Source organism: Trichosurus vulpecula, chromosome 2, assembly GCF_011100635.1.
Source record: "Trichosurus vulpecula isolate mTriVul1 chromosome 2, mTriVul1.pri, whole genome shotgun sequence".
Lineage (NCBI taxonomy): Eukaryota > Metazoa > Chordata > Mammalia > Diprotodontia > Phalangeridae > Trichosurus > Trichosurus vulpecula.
Window position 1 is genome coordinate 142,403,033 of NC_050574.1, and position 12,112 is coordinate 142,415,144.

Genomic DNA, 12,112 nt, shown 5'->3' on the forward strand with positions numbered 1-12,112 from the left:
TCTCCCCCCTGCCACTCTTCGAAGCACAGCTGGGTCTGGGATTCCTTTTCAGCAGAGGTTCCCTCTATCTTCCCCAGCTCAGATGCCCAACTCTCATCACAGTCCTGGGGGTAAAATTTCCTATGGCTGGGGCCAGAAGCAGCCTCTCAAACCAAATGATCCCAGGGCTTGCTGCTTCTTGTTTAAGCAGCTTGCAGCTAGTTGTTAAAGCAGACCCTAGCCTGGAGGTGTTTACTCTTCACAGCAAGGAAATCTCATCCTAGGATTTTTCTTCAGGTCTTCTCTGACTGTCTCAAGAGAGCCACTGTTTGGCCCTTACTCTTATTTGTTTCATTGTTCTATGTTCTCCCAGAGGCACTATTTTATCTCTTTTGTGGAGGAAAATCTTGAGACCTTGAAGTTTTTTACGTACTCGGTACTAGGCCATCTTCCCAGAATCCCCTTGTATCTGCTGTTAAACCTAGTATTTAGTGTTAGGTTCCTAGATGTAAAATCTCGTGGGAAAACTGGAAGACTTGTTGCAATCCTACCAACTCTCTTTGATTCTTGGAAATCTGTGACACTGGATTTCACCATAAAATTGTTGCTATTCCAGGGATACAGAACCATTCTGGAAGTGGAGTATACTTTAAGATGGCTTACTTCCCCACCTCTGCTAGACTTCCTAGGCTGCTGAGCTTGCCTGCCTGTGTTAGAAGAATTGTCCAACTCCATGGTCTTTCCACTAGCATTGTCTCTGATAATTGTTTCCCAATTGTAACTCCAATTCCTAGCTCATCTCTATATTCACTAATCTCCAGGTAAAGATATCCTTTTGTCAGGATGTCACCCTTAGTTCAATGGGAAGAAAGAGCACCAGAATGAGATACTTAAATGTTTTTATCAGATGCTATGTGCTTACTATCATTATGACAAAGTTATTCTACTATCTACTGCAGAGAAATCTTTTACAACAGTATGGTTTATTTGTCTGCCCCAAAACATCCTTTTTATATGATCTATGCCTTTCAGCTCATTTTCTCCCTATGCTCACCCTGTGCATTCCAGTTCTTATCATCAATGACTACACACAAATGACTTACACAACATAAATACACTTACACAAATACACAATGACTTACAAAAATTATAGGCTGACTTCGTATGTACTCTGCAAGTAGCCAAGAGTATACAAATGGAAGATGCCCACCATTGTTTCTCCGGAGTATCATTAGGAGTAGAAAAATGACTGTGTGCCCTTCCATAACCTCCATATCTACATATTTTACCAGAAAGAGGCATTAAAGGGTGATAGCCAGATTTCTTATTATTCAAGTGGTGAGCCCTGGGGCCTACCAACTGAGATTACTATCCTGATTATGTATTCACTTCACATTGCTCCTGTCCTTGTTATGAATTCACTTCAACCCTGAACTCTATCCAAAGAATTCTTCCCCATGCCCACTAATTGTGAACAGATGAAAGAAATACATACATAGTCAAGGAAACTCTGAACTCAAGGAGATGATGAGGCTTCTTCCACTTCCTAGTGACTGCCTCATTATGGCACTGACTAGAGTACATAGGAACTAATGAATAGCCTACATGGTCCAGAATTGGTAGAGGACTTTCTGACAATGCTGCTTCACTATATATCAAGATCCGCTCAAATTAAATCAAAAACATTTATTAATCACTATATGCAGAGCATTAAGTTCAGAGATAACATATGCAATTAAGGTATGATCTAAGGGAAAGAACTTTTTGGGCCCATGGCAATGTTAATGTAACAGATTGGTATTGTTTTTGTTCATTTGTTTCAGTAGTATCTGATTCTTCATGATCTCATTTGGGGTTTTCTTGGCAAAGATACTGGAGTGGTTTGCCATTTCCTTCTCCAACTCATTTTACAGATGTAGACAATTCACGTTAATAATTGATTCTTTGATTCCAAGAAAGGCTTCAGTAAAGACACAGTGATTGACAAAGTTCTGGGAAAGTCATAACCCAAAAGTTGGTCAACAGATGATAAAGATTTTTGCCCCCAGCAACTCATAAAGACCATTTTTCATTTCTCATCTGGTTATACTATTTTGAGGTTTCTCCTACTTCTCCACCATGACCCAGGAATTATTGAGATAACCTCATCATCCCACAGGATCTCATGTTTGCTTTGATACTTTACCTCATCACTACTCTCTGACTGTGTCTGGTGGGAAGGGCCATGAACTCCAAACATCTATATAAGGAGAGAACTCAACTCAGATATCTCATTTGTCAACTGGCTGCATTACTTTGGGACTTCTCTGACTGACTTGTCTACCATGCCTCCACATTGGGGGTATGTACCTTCCTTAATAAATGTTTATTGATTGCTTTGAGGATTTATTGGTTTACTAGGATGAAGAAGGAGCATTACTTGCATTGGTAAAGGGGGGCAGAACGATTGCTAGAAATATTAGAAGTATAGGCTTGAAATAATAAATGCTATTTTTCTATTCATAACATGAAAATCTATCAATATCGTAGTTCACTTTTGCAATAAATATTCTTTTTAAATTTTTTTTATTTTTTAAAGTAGACCTATAATTTAATTGGTATAGGAAATTCCCAATGAAGAATATAGTCTTAGAATGTTGCCTGGGGCACAGACGTTAAAAGATTTTCTTACCTACATAGCAAGTATGTGTCTGAAGTGGGACTTGAACCTAGGTCCTTTTAACTAAATCCGGCCTTTCTTTATCCACCACATCAAGGCTATCTTTTGTAATAGCTCCTTTTATTATACCAGGGGCTCTGATTTCTCAGTGTCTCAGTAATGATAATGAATATGTTTTCTCTCGTGCATTTTTTTTATTTAACATGTGAATTGAATGAACAGGTATCAATACAGTATGTTAGTTGCTTAATAACTTGAAATAACTGACTGGGAGGTACATAAGGGAATGTACCCCACAAGCTATTAGGGGCAACCCCCTTCCTTGGACCACATTGAACAAGCACAGATGCAGTTTCAGAATCCCTCTCACTCAGAATCACTCCTGGGCTAAGAAAACAAGGGAGGGTAAAACACTTTTTCTTCATGAAGTCTAGAATCTCTCTTGCTTTTTAAAATTCTGATTCTACCTTGCTTCCCTCAGGGAATAGCTGCTGTTTGCTCCACTATTCATGACTAAGAGAGAATCCAAAGGCCTTATGAGTTGAAATGAGAATTACTAATTTGTTGTCCTGACATATATAGTTGCTGGTGCTTGAGGGAGCCACATGTCAACCACTGCTGTTTATGGGGTGGAGAGAGTTAACCTATGGAAAAACACAAAAGGTGTCAGATTCTGATGGAAGGTAGGGGCACCCTTTGTATAAAATAAAAAAAAAAGATATTGGTTATATAGATGTTTCCATGAAAGATAATGGAATGTAAGAGGCTATGCTTTGGACTCTCCAGACTTTATCACCAAGCTTCATGTCACCCTAGCACAAGAGTTGGGAACCTGGTGGACTAGAGGTCTCATGTGGCCCTCTAACTCCTCAAGTATAGCCCCAAAGGGGCTAGAAGCCCACATGTGCCTCCACCCCTGCCCTAGAACACCAATTCACTTACCTTCCCCCATTGCTTAGTTATTCCTGGAGCCTCCATATTTGGGGAGGAACCCCTATCAGCTATCCTTTGTTCCAGCTGTACTCTGAATCCGCAGACTATGAACCATTCCCCTGAGCAGGTACCAACCCTCCCCCTTTGCAGCTCTCTTCATTTCACTTCTCTTCTCCCATTAGAATCTAAGCTTTTTGATGACAGAGACTGTCTTTCTTTTATATCTTTCCTTTTGCTTATTTTTGTTTCTCCAGCATTTAGCGCAGTGCCTGGCACCTAAGAAGTGCTTTTTGACTGGGTGATAGTTGGCTATATCCACCCCTATCCAAGGGGAAAAAAGCAGTTATTGATTCTTTACTCTGATGATAGTATGAGGGGAAACTGGCCACTTGAATGCATTGATCTAAATGATAAAAAATGAAAAATAAAAAAAAATTAAAGCAATAATATTTGGTTTTGATTTGAAAAAAGCAATGACTTTTCTTACATGAGAAAATTGTGTCACATGCTGTTTTTTCCTACCTTCATAACATATCTTCTCAATGCTTCCTTTTCTTTTCTGACACTGCCACCAAACTGGCAGGTGCTCTCCGTGCCTCAAGTCTCTCGATACTCCAGTCTATCCTCCAGCCAGATGTGATCTTCTTAAAGAACAAGTCTGACATTTTTTCCTCTTGACTCAATAAACTCCAGTGGCTCCTCATCACCTACATGGTCAAATATAAAATACTGGGTTTGGCTTTTAAAGCTCTTCATAATCTCACCCCTTCCTGCCTCTCCAACCTTTTTACACTTTATTCCTCTCCATATACTCTGTGATTCAGTGACACTGGACTCCCTGCCATTCCTCACACAACATCCTCCTGATTCTAGGAATTTTTACTGGTTTTCCCCTTGCCTGGAATGCTCTCCCTTCTCATCTCTAACTCCTGTCTTCTCTAGCTTCCTTTAAGTCCCGGTGAAAATGTTACCTTCTTTAAGAAGTCTTTTTCAGGCTTCCTTAATCTTAGCATCTTCCCTCTGTGACTGTCTCCAATTTATCCTATCTATATCTTGCTTGTACACAGCTGTTTGCTGATTATCTTCCCCATTAGATTATGAGTTCTTTTATGACAAGGACAGTTTTTGCCTTTTTTTGCATCTTCAGGGCTTAGCATAGTGCCTGGTAAATAGTAGATCCTTAATAAATGTTAGTTAAATGTCTGACTGACTCCTTGATCCATTACATCCAAAGCTCCATGAGGGCAGGAACTCTGTTATTTAAAAAAAATCAAATCAAATCTTTGTACATCTTGGTTGTAGTTCTTCAGACCTCTAACTTCAACATTGTAGGGAGCTACCTGGTAAGAAAAATGACATCTTGCTGTACAAATTGACAACTGCCCCACAACTACAGTCTTTTAAATACACACACACACACATATGTATACACACACACATATATTTTATTTTTCCTCAATTACATGTAAAAATAATCTTTAACATTCATTTCCTAAAATTCTAAGTTTCAAATTCTCTCCCTCCAATCTCTGTCCCCCATTGAGAAAGCAAGCAATTTGATATAGGTTACACATATGCAGTCCTGCAAAACATATTTCCATATTAGTCGTGTTGTGAAAGAAAACAGACAAAAAAAGAAAAAAAATTAAAAAGTATGTTCCAATCTTCATTCAGAAAACCTCCAACAAAGGCATCTCCAGCTCCATTGGTGTCCATTATTTCACTCTGGTCTTGATCCAGGACAGGGAAAACACTGACTTCATTCCCTGTAGCCATGATTGTGTCGTTTTTCCCTTGGGTGAAGATTACAATTCACTGCCTTTTCGAGTTCTTCTTTGGCAGGGCTTGTGCCTTCCAGGCTATCTCTTTAATTTCTTCAGTCTGGAAGCCTTGCTCTCTAGCAAAAGTGGCGGCTTCGGTTTCATTTCCAAATAGGATGTCAACATAAGGCATAACTTTCATCATTGGTTCCTTGAAGAAGTGACTAATAAATGGTGCAGAAAGATTCAAAATGAAGATCTTATTGGTTTCAGAAGCTTGGCGAGCTACTTTTAATATAGATTCTGGTGAAACGGCAAGAAAAAACCTGCTATATAATAAATTTTGGCTTTCTCTACCAACTTCCAGTTTTTTTCCAAGTCAAGATGTTTTTCGTTTTTATAACAATTGGCAGCAGCAAGATTGGCAACAAGGGACCTATTGTCACCGGCGATGCAGGCGGCACAAGTTCCTGTGGGCTGCTCATTCTGTTCATAGTAATAGGCGTCCACATGGGCTTCTGCAGCTGTCTTCTTCAGGATCTCACCAAATTTATCCATGCCAATGCAGCCAAAGAATGTTGCTGCTTTGAATGGTTTTTGAATCATCCACTGGGCCACTGTAATAGAGTTCTGTGTAGAACCACCAGCATGATAATCCACTTTGAACTTCTTAACAAGTTCTTCAAGCAGTTCTTTGTGTTTCTCCTCTGCCAAAATTTGATCATTGGGTTTCAGACCGTACTTATCAAGGACATTTTTGTCCACAACTGCAGAAATATCAAGAAGAGGATTTCCCATTCCAAAAAGAATATTTTCCCTGCCGTACTGCATGGCTGTCCCTTGGCCCCCAGTGCCGCAGTGCCCCGCCGCGGCAGGCCGCTGCTCCCGGCTCCCGCCCGCGCTGCCACGTCCTCAGGCATTTTATTTTTAAACAAGTATTTCCATGACATATTTTAAAAAGAACGAAATTAAGAACTGATAAATAGAAGTTTGCATAGATATATGTTATATATATATTTAAATATATACCTATTAACTTATACATGTACATATTAATAAATATTTGTTAAGTATTGTTTGTCGAATGCTTTAGCCTTTGACAAAGGTGAGTATATGCAAAAATGCAGCAGTCATTTGCTTTTCACCATGACTTTGGTGCAGCATTAGTATGTCAAAAATATACAAAAGAGCCAGGTTAGAAGCTGAAAACTGTTTTTAGGCGTAGAGAAATTAATTTCGGGATATAGAGAGCCAACAATCTATGGTTTAAAGGCAAGAATGCCAGAAAAGTATCTGACTGGGTTTTCTCAGCTGGAGTGAACAAAAATAAGAGTTGTGAACTTGGCCCTAATGCCATCTAGATTGTTGCACCCTAGGTATTCTAGGGCACTTCTGGAGATCAGCATGCAGCTCCATTCAGGGACCTTATCCCTAAGAAGTCTTTGCTTAAAATTCCCAGCTGCAACTGGAAAAAATCTTCCTGTTAGATCTGGAGGCCACATCACAAGACTGAAGAGAAATTCACTTTTCATTTCTCTGTCTTCATCACAAGATTTTCAATGGCAGTTGCACTGCATGCAAAATTCCCTTTGGGCCACTGAATGCATTCCTGGTCATGAGGTCCTTCTCTTGACTGCTGAACAGGAAAGATTTATATGAAAACCATTATTAAAGTCATATTTACACAGGATGATCTTTATTTCAGGTGCTTCTAATTTTTGGATACAGTCTCTGGGTACCTGAACCGATTTACAGAAATCATCTTTGAAACTTAAATACACACACACAGACACACACACATTATTTATATTGCAAAGGATACTGGTGGGAGACACTTTTTCCTTTTGCTACATGTCAGGGTTAATCATACTGAGGGAGTGGGTCCTCTGAAGGTTGATAAACAACCTTGATTTCATTTTTTTCTGAGAGGAAATGAGTATTTCTGAGCTGAGGCTTCTTCCTAGAACATGCCTTGCTTTTCATTCCTGCAAATTTCAGAGCAGAGCTGCACCTTCTTGTATTGATACTACAATGAGATGGTATCTCACAGGCTTGCATGAGAACATGATAACTTCCTTGTATATGAAATTCTTCATCTTTTCCATTTTAATTCTCCCTGTAAAATTTGTTCTTATCTTTTCTGTCACTAATATCTGAACTATTTTCATTTCATATAAGTTTAATATCGAATGGTAGTGACTAGAATGATTCTAAGTTCTGCCCAAATTTCTTAAACCCTCAGGTGTCCTCGGTGCTAGACTTGCAAAATGGGAATAATACTACCACTTCCAAGGTAACTGTGATTTGAACAATTAATATCTGTATAGGGCTTTGATTTCAATACATAGAAACACCAGAAATGGGAGATTATGAATTACTTTATTTGTAAACTATTGGACAGATTTTTTAAAAAAAGTATCCTACTTTCACATTTAATAGGAGTATTCCATATCCGACTGAGGTTTTAAACTGCACTAAGACCTCTGTAATATCCTATATAATGGAACAGTCATCCTCTTGACATATGGGACTCTAGAATGCTATTCCAGGCCTGAGAAAATCTGTGGCTCAGACAGTTACATCCCAGATTCTACATCTGAGCTTACTCCATTTTTGCTTGTCTCTGTCACTGATGATTGCCTCTATTAGATCTAGGCAATTCATATTTATGCAAAACTCAGGTTGATCAGTAAAACTACAGCAGTGCAATTGGATTACTAGAATCATAATGAACTCAAGCAGCTTAGACAGACATGTCATGAAGTATAACATTTTTAGCACTTCCCAGCTTCAGCTCCAAACACCCAAACTTCTTTCAGATTTGAGCACCTTTTCTTTCTCTTCTTTCTTACATGATCTGTGAAACAAAACTTGAAAGGACTGTAGCTTTAGAGCTGGAAGAGACTGTCAAAGTCCACTTTCTTCCTCCACCGTTTTACATACAAGGAAACCAAAGCATGGAGTCACCTAGGGTCACAGAGTATGTAGGATGGGATTTGAATGCCAGTTTTATTGGCTTCAAGTCCACTGTTCTATCCACTATGCCAAAATCAGTATCTAATCTTAAGACTTTCATCTATTGGGAACAGAGTTCTGACAGTTTAATTCACAGCAAGTTGCTACAGAGAACTGGACAGTGTTGCAGGAGCTCTTGGTGATTCTTTTGGTCAGAACTGCAAGGTTGCAAACAAGACAGCAGTATCATGTCTTCAAAGGCCCTGGAAATGCCAACATTTATTTTTCTTGTCTCTTTCTAATACTTTGGCACTACAAAAGAGGTACCAATTATATAGTCTAAAGACTTTAGCTACCTCACTGTCACACTTCTAAAGCCAACAAATGGCAGGAAGTTGTGGGAATTATAGCCACAACTACCATTTCTTTTTCCTACTTCTCTTTCACCTTCTGTGCATTTTTCCTGCATTTGGTATGATGTAGATAACCAAATCAGATGAACAGAAGAAGAGATAAGGACTTATGCCAAGTAAAGAAAAAAAAATTACAAAGATCAGTTAGTCAATGAGCATTTATTAAGTGCCTAATAAGAGCCAATCGTTGTGTTAAGCACTGGATTTTATAGGTCTTTGGAATTGTGGAAAAACAAAACAAAACAAAACTTAAAATTTGAGGAAGAGGAATTTGGGAGAAGTTAAGGAAAAGCTAAATGAAGATAGCTTGAGGAATTACCTCCCTCCTTTCCTTTAAATTTTCTTGACCTTTACTGCCATATCTATAAAATAAGGAGGTTGGACGTAATGATTTACAAGGTACTTTCATAGAGACTATGTGTTATGTGTATATAAAAATTGAGAAAATACATTTTATGTAAATTAAGCACACATTATACCTGGAGCTAAAATAGTTCCTCTTTGTGTCTCAATTTCCTAGTATGGATAATGGAATGTTCTTTATTTCCAATATCTAGATAATGCAAAAGAAGTTACTCTATGTTCACGGGTGTTCTATTCTTTCCTTCTTTCTCGGTCCCATTGGTTTGTCTCCACAGCAACTAGGCAGCCTATCAGACAGTTGAAAGAAGGAAGAAAATTAAATGGAAGAGGAACTTATATTTGTTTTTTTGATGAATGAGAAGTACTAGCTCATGGATTAAGGTTTTTTTTTTTTCCCAGAGGACAGAGTAAGGACCTTTTTTTCCACATTCATCATTCCTCACTATCAATTAAGTTTATAGGGAATACAAGTCCTGCTGCAACATGTCTGCTCTATGTTGGCATATATCTTTTAGCTAATTGAATGAAAAAGCAAGGGTGACTCAGTGTGCTGAGCAGCAGAATAGTAAATTAGGGATGGGAGACTTAAATCTCAGATGTGACACTAGTTTACTGTCTGATCATCAGTAAATTATGTAACCTTTCTGTGGGGAAAGTAATCATGGGATTAAAAGATCATAGCTTTAGAGCAGAAGAGACCTTAAAAGTCATTTATTTGAAAACTCAATCCATCTCTCCCTCTCTTCCCTCTCTCTCTCTCTCTCTCTCTCTCTCTCTCTCTCTCTCTCTCTCTCTCTCTCCCTTCCTCCTTCTTCTTCCTCTTTTAAACAGATTAGGAATGTAAGGCCCAGATAAATTAGGTAGAGTGCCAAAAGCTGCATAGTTAGCGGCAGAACTCTCAGCCTCTGACTCTAGATGTTGTACTCTGTCTAGTGCACTGACTTGACTTTCATCAAGAGTGATGGTGAAGAAGAACTAGAATTGAAATTTTCAGCCCTTTACAAATACAAAGCATTAGCTAAGTGATAGCTAGACTGACCATCTCCTAAGGCATCAAGGTGTTACTGTCTTCACGTGGTGCTAAAGCACCACATCAGTAGCAGTTGAAGTATTGAAATAATTGACATCTACTAATGGTCTAATATTAGTGATTGTCTGTGAAATGATCTGGAGAAGGACATAGAAAACCACTCCAGTTTCTTTGCCAAGAAAACCCCAAATAGGGTTGTGAAGAGTCAGACATGACTGAAAAGACTGAGCACCAACAAAAAATGTTTAGAAAATATTTGAAGATGTCTAATTTTGTTATTTACCTAGTGGAGAAAGTATGACCCCATGTTTGGGAATACTTTGAGTGATTGCTTAAATTGGGTTCAGCCTTCATCTTTTCAAGTGAAGTTAAAGTTTGCCTGTTAATTACTGGATACCCACAGACCTAAGCAAGGGCAAAAGGAATTTTATCTTGTTCTCGTAAGAAGGGGCTCCACAGAGATGCAGGTGATACACCGAACAGAGCAGATTTCTAGGTGTCATGAAAAACTGCCCTGTCACCAAGGCAGATCACAGCTTCTTAGAGTCAACTTTGTTTTCACTGCTCAGGCTCTGTAGAGAAACTCCAATCCAGAAGAGCCTAGACAGATCTTTGTTATTTTAGCAGAAACATGCCATCTCCATTGCTAAAGATGTTAAGAACTCTGGTAGGGTCGTAGTTTAGACTGAAACTGAACACCATCCTTGATGCTTCATTTTCCCTCACCCTTCATATTCTCTCACTTTTTAAAGCCTATTATTTTATACTTCCTCAATATGTCTTCCATCCATCGTTTTTCCATATCCCCTGTTATTCACACAGCCATCACTCCAGTTCAGACCATTATCACTTTTATCTCCAAGTAGTACCTAGCTGGTTTTTCTGTTTCCAGTCATTCCTGCTCTGTCTTTTATATCCCTCAAACAGTCACCAATACAATAAGGAACAGATATGAAAATGTCATCTTCCTCAAAAATTTGCATTGACTATCTCCCTGATGCCCCTAGGATAAAGTACAGTATCTTTAGCCTGATAATAAGGACATGCATAACCTAGTTTCCATATACCTTTCCAGTCTTATTTCACATGAGTACTAGGTACATAAGCTACATTCCTTTCCCCGTACTAGATATTGCCCATGTCTATGCACATGTACTGCCTGCTTCCCTCACCTTCCTCAAAATATACTTCGCCCTCTTTTTTCTGCCTTCCAGAATTTCTGTTTTTCTTCCTTCAAGGCTGAGCTCTAGTGGTATCTCTCCTGTTGATTCTTCCTCACTCCTCCAGTTGTTAAAACATTATATAGATATATTTTTATAGTGAATGCTCCTGGAAGAAGACACTCCACATCGCCAACTCCTGACATTTTTCGGTAACTATCCTCTATGTCTGGACTATTCTTCCTCCTCATCTCTGCCTGTACACTGTGACTTCCTTTAAGAACCACCTAGAATCCTATGTTCTACCCGAAGGCTTTTCTGGTCCCTATTAACTCTAATGTTTTCTTTTATTGATTATTTTTTCTTTCTCCTGCATATAGCTTGTTTTTACACAGCTGTTTATATGTTGTCTCCCCCATTAGACTGTAATCTCTTTGAGAGCAGAGACACACACTCTCTCTCTCTCTCTCTCTCTCTCTCTCTCTCTCTCTCTCTCTCTCTCTCTCTCTCTCTCTCTCTCTCTCTCTCTCTCTCTCTCTCTCTCTCCCTCTCTCTCTCTCCATTTTTTAACAGAACCTGTAACTTCATTGGTAAAGTACAATTATCTCCAGAGTGGGGGTGTCTTTAGGAGAAGGGGCATATCATGACCCTGAAGTTTATGTGATCAACCAGTGGGTGAGAAAATAGGTCACATCCTAGTAGTGGCAACCAAAAAAAGTTAGTAACCTTGAGCTGCATTAAGAAAGGCTTAGTCTCCTGGAAGAGGTTCTTAAAGAAGGATATGCTAGTCCTGCTATAAGCTTCCTGGAAGGACACTAACAATTTGGAGAACATCCAGACTTAAGTAATCAGAGTGGCAA

The 12,112-nt window shown here is 38.9% G+C and overlaps 1 pseudogene; it reads right to left on the reverse strand.

The window, feature by feature from the left end:
• Positions 1-5,248: 5,248 nt before the first annotated feature.
• LOC118838379 lies at positions 5,249-6,162 on the reverse strand (annotated as a pseudogene).
• Between the last annotated feature and the right edge of the window lie 5,950 nt (positions 6,163-12,112).